The 13,187-nt window shown below is 46.9% G+C and overlaps 3 long non-coding RNA genes across 3 annotated transcripts; all 3 read left to right on the top strand.

The window, feature by feature from the left end:
• Nucleotides 1–4,665: 4,665 nt before the first annotated feature.
• LOC134408876 (uncharacterized) lies at nucleotides 4,666–5,520 on the top strand. Its single transcript, XR_010026144.1, has 3 exons — nucleotides 4,666–4,743; nucleotides 4,943–5,010; nucleotides 5,107–5,520. It is a non-coding gene; the product is annotated as an uncharacterized LOC134408876 (long non-coding RNA).
• A 2,033-nt stretch (nucleotides 5,521–7,553) lies between these two features.
• Nucleotides 7,554–8,083, top strand: LOC134408834 (uncharacterized). The gene is made up of 3 exons (XR_010026134.1): nucleotides 7,554–7,640; nucleotides 7,840–7,907; nucleotides 8,004–8,083. It is a non-coding gene; the product is annotated as an uncharacterized LOC134408834 (long non-coding RNA).
• A 2,367-nt stretch (nucleotides 8,084–10,450) lies between these two features.
• On the top strand, nucleotides 10,451–11,555 carry LOC134408808 (uncharacterized). Its single transcript, XR_010026128.1, has 3 exons — nucleotides 10,451–10,537; nucleotides 10,737–10,804; nucleotides 10,901–11,555. It is a non-coding gene; the product is annotated as an uncharacterized LOC134408808 (long non-coding RNA).
• The last annotated feature ends 1,632 nt before the right edge of the window (nucleotides 11,556–13,187 follow it).

Raw genomic sequence — 13,187 nt, forward strand, 5'->3', positions numbered from 1 at the left:
AAGAAGTCATTAAGAGGCTTCTAGTCTCTTGAATCCTTCAGAATTGTCAGTACGCAGTCTTTTGAAAACCCCAAAGTAAATGTTAGCATTCCCTCATGTACAAAATATCCCCTTATAACACATTAACTTGTTATCCCATCATTTGTTTTAGTGTTGGAGGGAGGAAGTCTCATAGGGAGCAACTAAAGTTGATTCAAATTGTCTGTGGAGCGTAGCTAGGTGGAAAAGAGCGGGAAAAGACTTTACCCAAGAGCAGGACAATGTTTGTGGGCGCATTTTGCTGGGATGAAGGTTTAGGGAATTTGGCCTGAGGTAAAAAAAAAAAAGCCATTAAGAGGCTTCCAGCACCACAGTGTCTCTTGAATCATTCAAAATTGTCAGTAACCTGTCTTATGTACAGGAATCAGTACACACATGCAGAATGTTGGGGTTTCTGCTGTTTCTTGTGGGGTTACTACTGTAATTCAAACTTATTTCTATGGGCTCATCTACACCAAGCAGGATATTCCACTATAAAAGCGGTATATAAAAGGCAGGAGCCACACTACCGCTTTACAGTGATATTGAAGTGCACTGAGAACTGTTGGGGCCCATGACACACAACATGTATCACTTTCATACCACTTTCATAGTGTTATATGTAGATGTGTCATGTGTTCCAACGGTTGTCAGTGCACTTCAATACAGCTATAAAGCGGTAGTGTGGCTCCTGCCTTTTATATATTGCTTTCATAATGGAATGTCCTGCATGGTGTAGATGAGGCCTATGGCTATTCTGAAGTGCAGGCGATTTGTAAGAGCCATTTGCACGTGTGTGGGGATCTGAAAGGATGAAAATAATCCCAGACAATTTTAATAAAGCCCCACATGTCTAAGCCATTTATTACATTACATTCCAATATCTTTTTCTGTTTGGAAACGATCCCTAGAATCTGTTGTGTTAAGGGCAGCACCATAAAACCCCTCAGTAAAGAAATATTTCGAGTTGAAATTATTTTTCTTCTGGTGTTTTTTTTGGCGGGAATTGCTTTCTGTGGGAAACACCTGTTTTGATGGTACCTGAGGCCTTGGTTGCTTAGCAACGTCCTGAAAGCGGGAGGGAGAGAGGGGGGAGAATAGGTACGGGTGGAGCCTGGAGGAGATAAAGCCGATTCTGATTGGCTGGGGAGTAGAGAGAGGGAGGGGTGGGGGAAAGGCGGGAAAGGACAACTGCGGGGAGTCAGTCTGAGGCAGTCCGTGAGGGGAGGCGGTCGGGGCTTTGGTGGGTGGCGTTTTAGGAAGGACTCAAAGCTGAGGCGAGCCTAGCTATGGCTTCTGGGTTTCTAGTATTGGCTCATTAGCAAACAGCCTCTTTTGGGGCAGGCTTTCTTGCGCAGGAGAGCTTCTCCCTCGCAATTAATTAAAAGCCAGCCTTCAGCATGGCATTTTGTCCGTGTTCAATAGACACAGGGTGTGTGAGGGAGTAGATATGGCCTCCCTTTAAGCCTGTGAGGAGACTTGGCCTCTGGAATTTCTTCTTCCCTGGACCTGAATTGCTGCTCCCCCTCCATCATTCCGTCCTTTATTCTCTCCCCCACCCCAAAAAATTTTAGGCATCCCCTACTGCCCCCAGGCAAGACATTCAGCCATAAATCACCCCATCCTCACAGAACTCATTCAGGGTCCAAATTAGCAGAGGAGAAGCCCCCCTGGGCTGTAGCCCACAACTAAAACAAGTCTAGGGTCTATTCCCCCCCTCTTGCCAAATAACTGTGGGTTTTTTAATAATAATAATAATAATAATAATAATAAAGCTGTTTTGAGTGTTACAGAGCTAAAGGAGGCTAAAGAATGGGGCATGTGCCCCGTTGTGAAGTGCCTGCTTTGAATGGACAAAGTTAGTTTCACAAGAAGTAGCTCCTCATGATTTAATTTTCTAATGGCTCCATTTAACAATGCAGAGTTTTGGGAGGGTCTACTCAGAAGCAAGAGTCTAATCACGAGGAGGAAGAATCAGCCCTGCAGAAATAGTTAATGTTTTTTCCTTTATTTTTTTAATGCTTTCAGTGCTAAAGAACATCAAAAGCGTTAATCTCCTGCAGGTACATAGCCACAGAAATGGTTTATATAAGCTCTCATCTTCCCCATAACTTTGTTGGGTGGAGAGTTCATGCAGAACATTTCTCCTTAGCTCAAGGAATTGTCTTGGTAGGCCAAAGGGTAGTTTGGATATTGACTCTGAAAAAGAAAGTGTGAATCTGCATATGGAAATCAGTAAGGTTTACATTGCATTATTTTTTGTGTTTTATTCTTTCAGTTATGTAATTATTCATTTTCACTCCTCAGCCCCAGCTTCATCTGCTCCAGATATGGACTCAGGATGCTACCCCTGGCTGGGTTGGCTGGACTACTCTGCTTGCTGCCTCATGGAGGAATTGAAGAAAATGTAACATGCAGCTTCTTTTCTAGGCATGTGGAGAAACTTTGCTGTTAGCACATTTTGCTGTTAGCACATTTGCTGTTAGCACACATCCCTTCATGGAATAGAGTATCTAAGTCCTGGGTTCACATATGACTTGAAAACTTGCCACATTTAATACATAAATAACAAGTCTGCCCATTATAGAGATGCTTTGGTTAAACCTGAGCTTTACTTAATTTCCACAACGTTCTTCTTCATGAGTACAGCTCTGCCCCAAACTGGGTTTAACAAACACCTGTACTGTCTCCCCTTCATGGGGAAATCTAAGCTTCCTCCTAAAAGAGTCTGTGGTACCTTAAAGGCCATCTGTGTTTATTTCTAAGGCATGGGGTTTCATGGGCCAAACCCACCTTGTCCGATGCAGGGATGGATAGGAACGAGATGGAAGAGTCAGTGACACAGAGGTCGTGAGCAAACACTCCATTTCCATTTTAAACACTCCATCTGCACTATTTAAGGAAGCGAACTGTGGATGGGACTGGGGCTCTACACACTGTAAGGAGTGAGCCATTCAGACGATCTGTTCAAGCCCAGTTCCAACGTGTCGGACTGAACAATTAATGTCATCTCTGAGCTCTCACGCTGCATTCTGTCTCTCTAGTCTCTCCGTTGCAAGCCGGCCACTTTGGGGTCTGCTCCGAATGACCTGGAATGGGGAGATGCTTTCCCACAGGTTTGTCGGTGTTTGTGCAGCCCTTTGGTCCAGGGATTGTGTTCTCTGGGGAGATGTGGGGACAGAGCTGGCAGTGGTTCCCCTGGTGTTGCCTGTTTGGAGTGGTCCTATAGGGCTGAGTCTCTGTCAGAGGGGCAGGAACAGATATGGCGGTATTGCCGGGCTTAGCAGTAGTGATGTATTGTTTGGTGTGTTGAGGCTGCTAGGTTGAGGTGTGTCATGATGGAGAGCAGTCTATCGTTGTTTGGTACAGTGAGGTGTTCACATGCCTGTCATGGACAGTGGTGTCCAGATGTGCCACCGACAGACCTTTGGGGGAGCATTTCCCCATTTCAGGTCATTCCAACACACCTCAAAATGGCTGACCTGCCACAGAGAAACTTGAGAGACAGAATGCAGCGTGAGACTTCAGACTTGACATGCATTGTTCATTTCCACGCCTTGGAACACAGTTTGAACACTTGGTCTGACCAGCTCCTCCTTACAGTGTGTAAAGCCCATGTCCCATCTTGCAATTCAATTCCTTTCATATTGTAGATGACGCTTGAAATTGGAATGGAGTCTTTGCTTTTTACCTACCTGGGACTGACTTTTCTATCTTGTTCCCATCCATTGCTACATCTGACAACGTGGGTTTGGCCCACAAAAGCCCATGCCTAAGTCATAAAACACGGTTAGTCTTTAAATTGCTACAGCCACTTTTTGGTGGTCATGCTACAGTCTAACACACCTGCCCATTTAGAATCTGTTGCTTATTGCTGGCCTTCCCTTGTGCCTGGCAAGTCTCCCCTTCATTGAGTTAACTAGGCTTATTTCTGGGGTTCAGGCATCCCAGGCAAATGTCCTCTTTATGGGGCCTCCCATTCACGGGAAAAGTCCTGGGAAAAGGCCTCTTTATGGGGCCTCCCATTCATATAAAAAAGCCTGGGAAGAGGCCTCTTTATGGGGCCTCCCATTCAGGGGGAAAAAGCCTGGAAAAAGGCCTCTTTATGGGGCCTCCCATTCATTGGAAAAGTCCTAGGAAAAGGCCTCTTTATGGGGCCTCCCATTCATGGGAAAAGTCCTGGGAAAAGGCCTCTTTATGGGGCCTCCCATTCATGGGAAAATAACCTTATTCCTGGGGTTCAGCATGGCCTGGGAAGAGGCCTCTTTATGGGGCCTCCTATTCATGGGAAAATAACCTTATTCCTGGGGTTCAGCCCAGCCTGGGAAGAGGCCTCTTTATGGGGTTTCCCCTTCATGGGAAAACTAGGTTTAATTCTGGGGTTCAGTCCAACCTGGCCAGCAAGTGCCCCCTTTATGGGGAAAAGTAGGCTTACTTCTGGGATTCCCCAAAGCCTGGCTCAAAGGCTCTACCTACATACAAGAGTCTTGTTTTGAGGCAGAACTAGACATGATGGAATTGCTATTTATTTATTTATTTATTGCATTTCTATACCGCCCAATAGCCGGAGCTCTCTGGGCGGTTCACAAATTTTTTTAAAAAAAATTGCTAATAGATTTTGTGTCTTTTTTTCTTATTATTTTATCTGCTACCGAGCTTTGGAGCGGCCCCGGTGCCATGGAGCAACACAAGGCTGAAAGCTAGAAGCGTCTGGATGAAGCTGCTGTGAGTACGAATGAGCCATCCCCAATCCAGCTACAGAAGCCTCGTCATGGACACACTGTCCAGGAGTTCTCGGTCTACCCCATTCCTTCGCTGGTTGGGGAGTTTCTGCGAGCTCTTCCCCCCAGCTCAAGGGACTTCTTTAGCTGGGGAGGCCAAAGGGGAGCATGGGCATTGACTTTGTTCCCCATTCCCTCCCCAGCCCTGGCGAATGAGCCAACAACACTTATGGAAGGCCCGGTTCATTTTGAAGAACACCTGGAATAAAAGGTGCGTCTCTGGATATGGAGAAGAGTAAGTTTTATGTTGCGTTAGTGTTGATGTTTGATTCCTTCCTGTCGGTAATTGTGCATTTTCACTCCCCAGCTCCCTCGGCACCAGATATGGACGCAGGATGCTGCCTCGGCTGGTTCAGCTGAAGGCTACATGGACAGTTTACTCTGCTCACCACCTCGTGGAGGGATTGAAGAAAAGGTGAAATGTTGGGAAACTTTGCTGCAAACACACAACAGACTCACAACCACTTCACGGGATTTTTGTATCTTAGTCCTGGCATTATGCAGAACTGGCCTCAATAGGAGTAGCTTAATTCAGGGATGGCGTTCACACATGCGTGGAAATCTTCCTCTTCATAGGAAGAGGGGTTCAGACAGGCCTGGCAGGAGTCCTCTTTACGGGGTCTCCCCTTTATTGGAAAATAACTTTATTTCTGGGGTTCAGCCGGGCCTGGCAAGAGTCCTCTTTATGGGGTCTCCCCTCCATATGGAAAACTAGGTTTGATTTTGGGCAAACCCACCTTGTCCAATGCAGGGATGGATCGGAACAAGATGGAAGAGTCAGTGACACAGAGGTCGTGAGCAAACACTCCATTTCCAATTTAAACACTCCATCTGCACTATTTAAGGAAGCGCACTGTGGATGGGACTGGGGCTCTACACACTGTAAGGAGTGAGCCATTCAGACGATCTGTTCAAACCCTGTTCCAATGTGTCGGACTGAACAATTCATGTCATCTCTGAGCTCTCACGCTGCATTCTGTCTCTCTAGTCTCTCTGTTGCAAGCCGGCCACTTTGGGGTCTGCTCCGAATGACCTGGAATGGGGAGATGCTCTCCCACAGGTTTGTCGGTGTTTGTGCAGCCCTTTGGTCCAGGGATTGTGTTCTCTGGGGAGATGTGGGGACAGAGCTGGCAGTGGTTCCCCTGGTGTTGCCTGTTTGGAGTGGTCCTATAGGGCTGAGTCTCTGTCAGAGGGGCAGGAACAGATATGGCGGTATTGCCGGGCTTAGCAGTAGTGATGTATTGTTTGGTGTGTTGAGGCTGCTAGGTTGAGGTGTGTCATGATGGAGAGCAGTCTATCGTTGTTTGGTACAGTGAGGCGTTCACATGCCTGTCATGGACAGTGGTGTCCAGATGTGCCACCGACAGACCTTTGGGGGAGCATTTCCCCATTTCAGGTCATTCCAACACACCTCAAAATGGCTGACCTGCCACAGAGAAACTTGAGAGACAGAATGCAGCGTGAGACTTCAGAGTTGACATGCATTGTTCATTTCCACGCCTTGGAACACAGTTTGAACACTTGGTCTGACCGGCTCCTCCTTACAGTGTGTAAAGCCCATGTCCCATCTTGCAATTCAATTCCTTTCATATTGTAGATGACGCTTGAAATTGGAATGGAGTCTTTGCTTTTTACCTACCTGGGACTGACTTTTCTATCTTGTTCCCATCCATTGCTACATCTGACAACGTGGGTTTGGCCCACAAAAGCCCATGCCTAAGTCATAAAACACGGTTAGTTTTTAAATTGCTACAGCCACTTTTTTGTGGTCATGCTACAGTCTAACACACCTGCCCATTTAGAATCTGTTGCTTATTGCTGGCCTTCCCTTGTGCCTGGCAAGTCTCCCCTTCATCGAGTTAACTAGGCTTATTTCTGGGGTTCAGGCATCCCAGGCAAATGTCCTCTTTATGGGGCCTCCCATTCACGGGAAAAGTCCTGGGAAAAGGCCTCTTTATGGGGCCTCCCATTCATAGGAAAAGTCCTGGGAAAAGGCCTCTTTATGGGGCCTCCCATTCACGGGAAAAGTCCTGGGAAAAGGCCTCTTTATGGGGCCTCCCATTCACGGGAAAAGGCCTCTTTATGGGGCCTCCCATTCACGGGAAAAGTCCTGGGAAAAGGCCTCTTTATGGGGCCTCCCATTCATATAAAAAAGCCTGGGAAGAGGCCTCTTTATGGGGCCTCCCATTCAGGGGGAAAAAGCCTGGAAAAAGGCCTCTTTATGGGGCCTCCCATTCATTGGAAAAGTCCTAGGAAAAGGCCTCTTTATGGGGCCTCCCATTCATGGGAAAAGTCCTGGGAAAAGGCCTCTTTATGGGGCCTCCCATTCATGGGAAAATAACCTTATTCCTGGGGTTCAGCATGGCCTGGGAAGAGGCCTCTTTATGGGGCCTCCTATTCATGGGAAAATAACCTTATTCCTGGGGTTCAGCCCAGCCTGGGAAGAGGCCTCTTTATGGGGTTTCCCCTTCATGGGAAAACTAGGTTTAATTCTGGGGTTCAGTCCAACCTGGCCAGCAAGTGCCCCCTTTATGGGGAAAAGTAGGCTTACTTCTGGGATTCCCCAAAGCCTGGCTCAAAGGCTCTACCTACATACAAGAGTCTTGTTTTGAGGCAGAACTAGACATGATGGAATTGCTATTTATTTATTTATTTATTGCATTTCTATACCGCCCAATAGCCGGAGCTCTCTGGGCGGTTCACAAATTTTTTTAAAAAAAATTGCTAATAGATTTTGTGTCTTTTTTTCTTATTATTTTATCTGCTACCGAGCTTTGGAGCGGCCCCGGTGCCATGGAGCAACACAAGGCTGAAAGCTAGAAGCGTCTGGATGAAGCTGCTGTGAGTACGAATGAGCCATCCCCAATCCAGCTACAGAAGCCTCGTCATGGACACACTGTCCAGGAGTTCTCGGTCTACCCCATTCCTTCGCTGGTTGGGGAGTTTCTGCGAGCTCTTCCCCCCAGCTCAAGGGACTTCTTTAGCTGGGGAGGCCAAAGGGGAGCATGGGCATTGACTTTGCTCCCCATTCCCTCCCTAGCCCTGGCGAATGAGCCAACAACACTTATGGAAGGCCCGGTTCATTTTGAAGAACACCTGGAATAGAAGGTGCGTCTCTGGATATGGAGAAGAGTAAGTTTTATGTTGCGTTAGTGTTGGTGTTTGATTCCTTCCTGTCGGTAATTGTGCATTTTCACTCCCCAGCTCCCTCGGCACCAGATATGGACGCAGGATGCTGCCTCGGCTGGGTTGGCTGAAAACTACATGGACATTTTACTCTGCTCACCACCTCGTGGAGGGATTGAAGAAAAGGTGAAATGTTGGGAAACTTTGCTGCAAACACACAACAGACTCACAACCACTTCACGGGATTTTTGTATCTTAGTCCTGGCATTATGCAGAACTGGCCTCAATAGGAGTAGCTTAATTCAGGGATGGCGTTCACACATGCGTGGAAATCTTCCTCTTCATAGGAAGAGGGGTTCAGACAGGCCTGGCAGGAGTCCTCTTTACGGGGTCTCCCCTTTATTGGAAAATAACTTTATTTCTGGGGTTCAGCCGGGCCTGGCAAGAGTCCTCTTTATGGGGTCTCCCCTCCATATGGAAAACTAGGTTTGATTTTGGGCAAACCCACCTTGTCCAATGCAGGGATGGATCGGAACGAGATGGAAGAGTCAGTGACACAGAGGTCGTGAGCAAACACTCCATTTCCAATTTAAACACTCCATCTGCACTATTTAAGGAAGCGCACTGTGGATGGGACTGGGGCTCTACACACTGTAAGGAGTGAGCCATTCAGACGATCTGTTCAAACCCTGTTCCAATGTGTCGGACTGAACAATTCATGTCATCTCTGAGCTCTCACGCTGCATTCTGTCTCTCTAGTCTCTCCGTTGCAAGCCGGCCACTTTGGGGTCTGCTCCGAATGACCTGGAATGGGGAGATGCTCTCCCACAGGTTTGTCGGTGTTTGTGCAGCCCTTTGGTCCAGGGATTGTGTTCTCTGGGGAGATGTGGGGACAGAGCTGGCAGTGGTTCCCCTGGTGTTGCCTGTTTGGAGTGGTCCTTTAGGGCAGAGTCTCTGTCAGAGGGGCAGGAACAGATATGGCGGTATTGCCGGGCTTAGCAGTAGTGATGTATCGTTTGGTGTGTTGAGGCTGCTAGGTTGAGGTGTGTCATGATGGAGAGCAGTCTATCGTTGTTTGGTACAGTGAGGTGTTCACATGCCTGTCATGGACAGTGGTGTCCAGATGTGCCACCGACAGACCTTTGGGGGAGCATTTCCCCATTTCAGGTCATTCCAACACACCTCAAAATGGCTGACCTGCCACAGAGAAACTTGAGAGACAGAATGCAGCGTGAGACTTCAGAGTTGACATGCATTGTTCATTTCCACGCCTTGGAACACAGTTTGAGCACTTGGTCTGACCGGCTCCTCCTTACAGTGTGTAAAGCCCATGTCCCATCTTGCAATTCAATTCCTTTCATATTGTAGATGACGCTTGAAATTGGAATGGAGTCTTTGCTTTCTACCTACCTGGGACTGACTTTTCTATTTTGTTCCCATCCATTGCTACATCTGACAACGTGGGTTTGGCCCACAAAAGCCCATGCCTAAGTCATAAAATACGGTTAGTCTTTAAATTGCTACAGCCACTTTTTGGTGGTCATGCTACAGTCTAACACACCTGCCCATTTAGAATCTGTTGCTTATTGCTGGCCTTCCCTTGTGCCTGGCTAGTCTCCCCTTCATCGAGTTAACTAGGCTTATTTCTGGGGTTCAGGCATCCCAGGCAAATGTCCTCTTTATGGGGCCTCCCATTCACGGGAAAAGTCCTGGGAAAAGGCCTCTTTATGGGGCCTCCCATTCATAGGAAAAGTCCTGGGAAAAGGCCTCTTTATGGGGCCTCCCATTCACGGGAAAAGTCCTGGGAAAAGGCCTCTTTATGGGGCCTCCCATTCACGGGAAAAGGCCTCTTTATGGGGCCTCCCATTCACGGGAAAAGTCCTGGGAAAAGGCCTCTTTATGGGGCCTCCCATTCATATAAAAAAGCCTGGGAAGAGGCCTCTTTATGGGGCCTCCCATTCAAGGGGAAAAAGCCTGGAAAAAGGCCTCTTTATGGGGCCTCCCATTCATTGGAAAAGTCCTAGGAAAAGGCCTCTTTATGGGGCCTCCCATTCATGGGAAAAGTCCTGGGAAAAGGCCTCTTTATGGGGCCTCCCATTCATGGGAAAATAACCTTATTCCTGGGGTTCAGCATGGCCTGGGAAGAGGCCTCTTTATGGGGCCTCCTATTCATGGGAAAATAACCTTATTCCTGGGGTTCAGCCCAGCCTGGGAAGAGGCCTCTTTATGGGGTTTCCCCTTCATGGGAAAACTAGGTTTAATTCTGGGGTTCAGTCCAACCTGGCCAGCAAGTGCCCCCTTTATGGGGAAAAGTAGGCTTACTTCTGGGATTCCCCAAAGCCTGGCTCAAAGGCTCTACCTACATACAAGAGTCTTGTTTTGAGGCAGAACTAGACATGATGGAATTGCTATTTATTTATTTATTTATTGCATTTCTATACCGCCCAATAGCCGGAGCTCTCTGGGCGGTTCACAAATTTTTTTAAAAAAAATTGCTAATAGATTTTGTGTCTTTTTTTCTTATTATTTTATCTGCTACCGAGCTTTGGAGCGGCCCCGGTGCCATGGAGCAACACAAGGCTGAAAGCTAGAAGCGTCTGGATGAAGCTGCTGTGAGTACGAATGAGCCATCCCCAATCCAGCTACAGAAGCCTCGTCATGGACACACTGTCCAGGAGTTCTCGGTCTACCCCATTCCTTCGCTGGTTGGGGAGTTTCTGCGAGCTCTTCCCCCCAGCTCAAGGGACTTCTTTAGCTGGGGAGGCCAAAGGGGAGCATGGGCATTGACTTTGTTCCCCATTCCCTCCCCAGCCCTGGCGAATGAGCCAACAACACTTATGGAAGGCCCGGTTCATTTTGAAGAACACCTGGAATAGAAGGTGCGTCTCTGGATATGGAGAAGAGTAAGTTTTATGTTGCGTTAGTGTTGGTGTTTGATTCCTTCCTGTCGGTAATTGTGCATTTTCACTCCCCAGCTCCCTCGGCACCAGATATGGACGCAGGATGCTGCCTCGGCTGGGTTGGCTGAAAACTACATGGACATTTTACTCTGCTCACCGCCTCGTGGAGGGATTGAAGAAAATGTTTATTTCAAAGGCATGAGCCCACCTTATCCAATGCAGGGATGGATAGGACATATGTCGTGAGCAAACACTCCATTTCCAATTTAAACACTCCATCTGCACTATTTAAGGAAGTGCACTGTGGATGGGACTGGGGCTCTACACACTGTAAGGAGTGAGCCATTCAGACGATGTGTTCAAGCCCAGTTCCAACGTGTCGGACTGAACAGTTCATGTCATCTCTGAGCTCTCACGCTACATTCTGTCTCTCTAGTCTCTCCGTTGCAAGCCGGCCACATTGGGGTCTGCTCCGAATGACCTGGAATGGGGAGATGCTCTCCCACAGGTTTGTCGGTGTTTGTGCAGCCCTTTGGTCCAGGGATTGTGTTCTCTGGGGAGATGTGGGGACAGAGCTGGCAGTGGTTCCCCTGGTGTTGCCTGTTTGGAGTGGTCCTATAGGGCTGAGTCTCTGTCAGAGGGGCAGGAACAGATATGGCGGTATTGCCGGGCTTAGCAGTAGTGATGGATCATTTGGTGTGTTGAGGCTGCTAGGTTGAGGCGTGTCATGATGGAGAGCGGTCTGTCGTTGTTTGGTACGGTGAGGCGTTCACATGCCTGTCATGGACAGTGGTGTCCAGATGTGCCACCGACAGACCTTTGGGGGAGCATTTCCCCATTTCAGGTCATTGGGTAACACACCTCAAAATGGCTGACCTGCCACAGAGAAACTTGAGAGACAGAATGCAGCGTGAGACTTCAGAGTTGACATGCATTGTTCATTTCCACGCCTTGGAACACAGTTTGAACACTTGGTCTGACCGGCTCCTCCTTACAGTGTGTAAAGCCCATGTCCCATCTTGCAATTCAATTCCTTTCATATTGTAGATGATGCTTGAAATTGGAATGGAGTCTTTGCTTTCTACCTACCTGGGACTGACTTTTCTATCTTGCTTCTATTAATTCCTACACTTGACAAAGTGGTTTTGGCCCACAAAATCTCATGCCCAAGTCATAAAACATGGTTAGTCTTTAAATTGCTACAGCCACTTTATGGTTGTCATACTACAGAGTAACACACCTGCTCAATTAGAATCTGTTGCTTACTGCCGGCCTTCCCTTGTGCCTGGCAAGTCTCCCCTTCACGGGGCTGATTGATACTAGAGTAGGCTTAAAACATGTGTGGAAATCATGACTTTCCATCCTTGGCTTTGGTCGTGTTCAAATTTGGGATCCAGTGCTTGGGAAACATCCCCTTCATGAATTCAGACATGTGTGTCAAGCAACCCCTTTATGGCATCACTCAGTTTAAAACCAGTGTTTTGCAAGAGATTGAAATAATGCAGACAGCAAGCAAAACTGGTGGAGCTTGTCATGAAATATCTTTTCTAAAGGTAACACAAGTGTACTAAGCTCCAGAACATGAATGAATGTTACTTTCTACTGTTAGTTTTACCCTACCCTGTGCCTGCTTACCCTACCCTGTACCTGTTTGCATTCTCTTCCCCTCCTTATTGTTTTACTATGATTTTATTAGATTGTAAGCCTATGCGGCAGGGTCTTGCTATTTACTGTTTTTCTCTGTACAGCACCATGTACACTGATGGTGCTATATAAATAAATAAATAATAATAATAATAATAATAATAATAATAATAATGGATTGCAGCGCATTCTTGTTGGATGACATTAAATATAGCTGAGACAGATCACAGAAGGGCTAAGGATGTGGAGAAGCCAAATGAGCAGAAAAGAAAGCAGCTTTATAAACCCCAGAGAACGTGGAGAGAGAGAAGGAGGAGGTCTGATAGAACTGAAGAAGGCCTCAAGGAAGCCTCAATGAGACTATTGGACTCTAATTAATAATGAACTGTGAAAGTGGGAAAGATTGTCAGGTCTCATTTGTGCTTTAGTTAAAGTGTTGGCTTCTCTGATGATGTGTTTTAAATCATTTTAATACAGTATTTAAATCTTTGTTCTGATTTACTGTTACATTCATTGCTCTGGAATCTGTTTTAGATGTGGAGTGATATGCAAATTTTGTAAATAAACAATAAAAATATAGAACGGGTGTGGTTTTTAAAAAACATTTACAGGCACTGTGAAGTGGCAGAATAAGTATATCAAATGTACAACTATACTGAGGGATTTCAAATTAGACAGGTGATAAATCTAATTAATTTGAACAAAACGCCACTAGATA

The sequence above is a fragment of the Elgaria multicarinata genome, chromosome 14 (genome assembly GCF_023053635.1).
Source record: "Elgaria multicarinata webbii isolate HBS135686 ecotype San Diego chromosome 14, rElgMul1.1.pri, whole genome shotgun sequence".
NCBI lineage: Eukaryota > Metazoa > Chordata > Lepidosauria > Squamata > Anguidae > Elgaria > Elgaria multicarinata.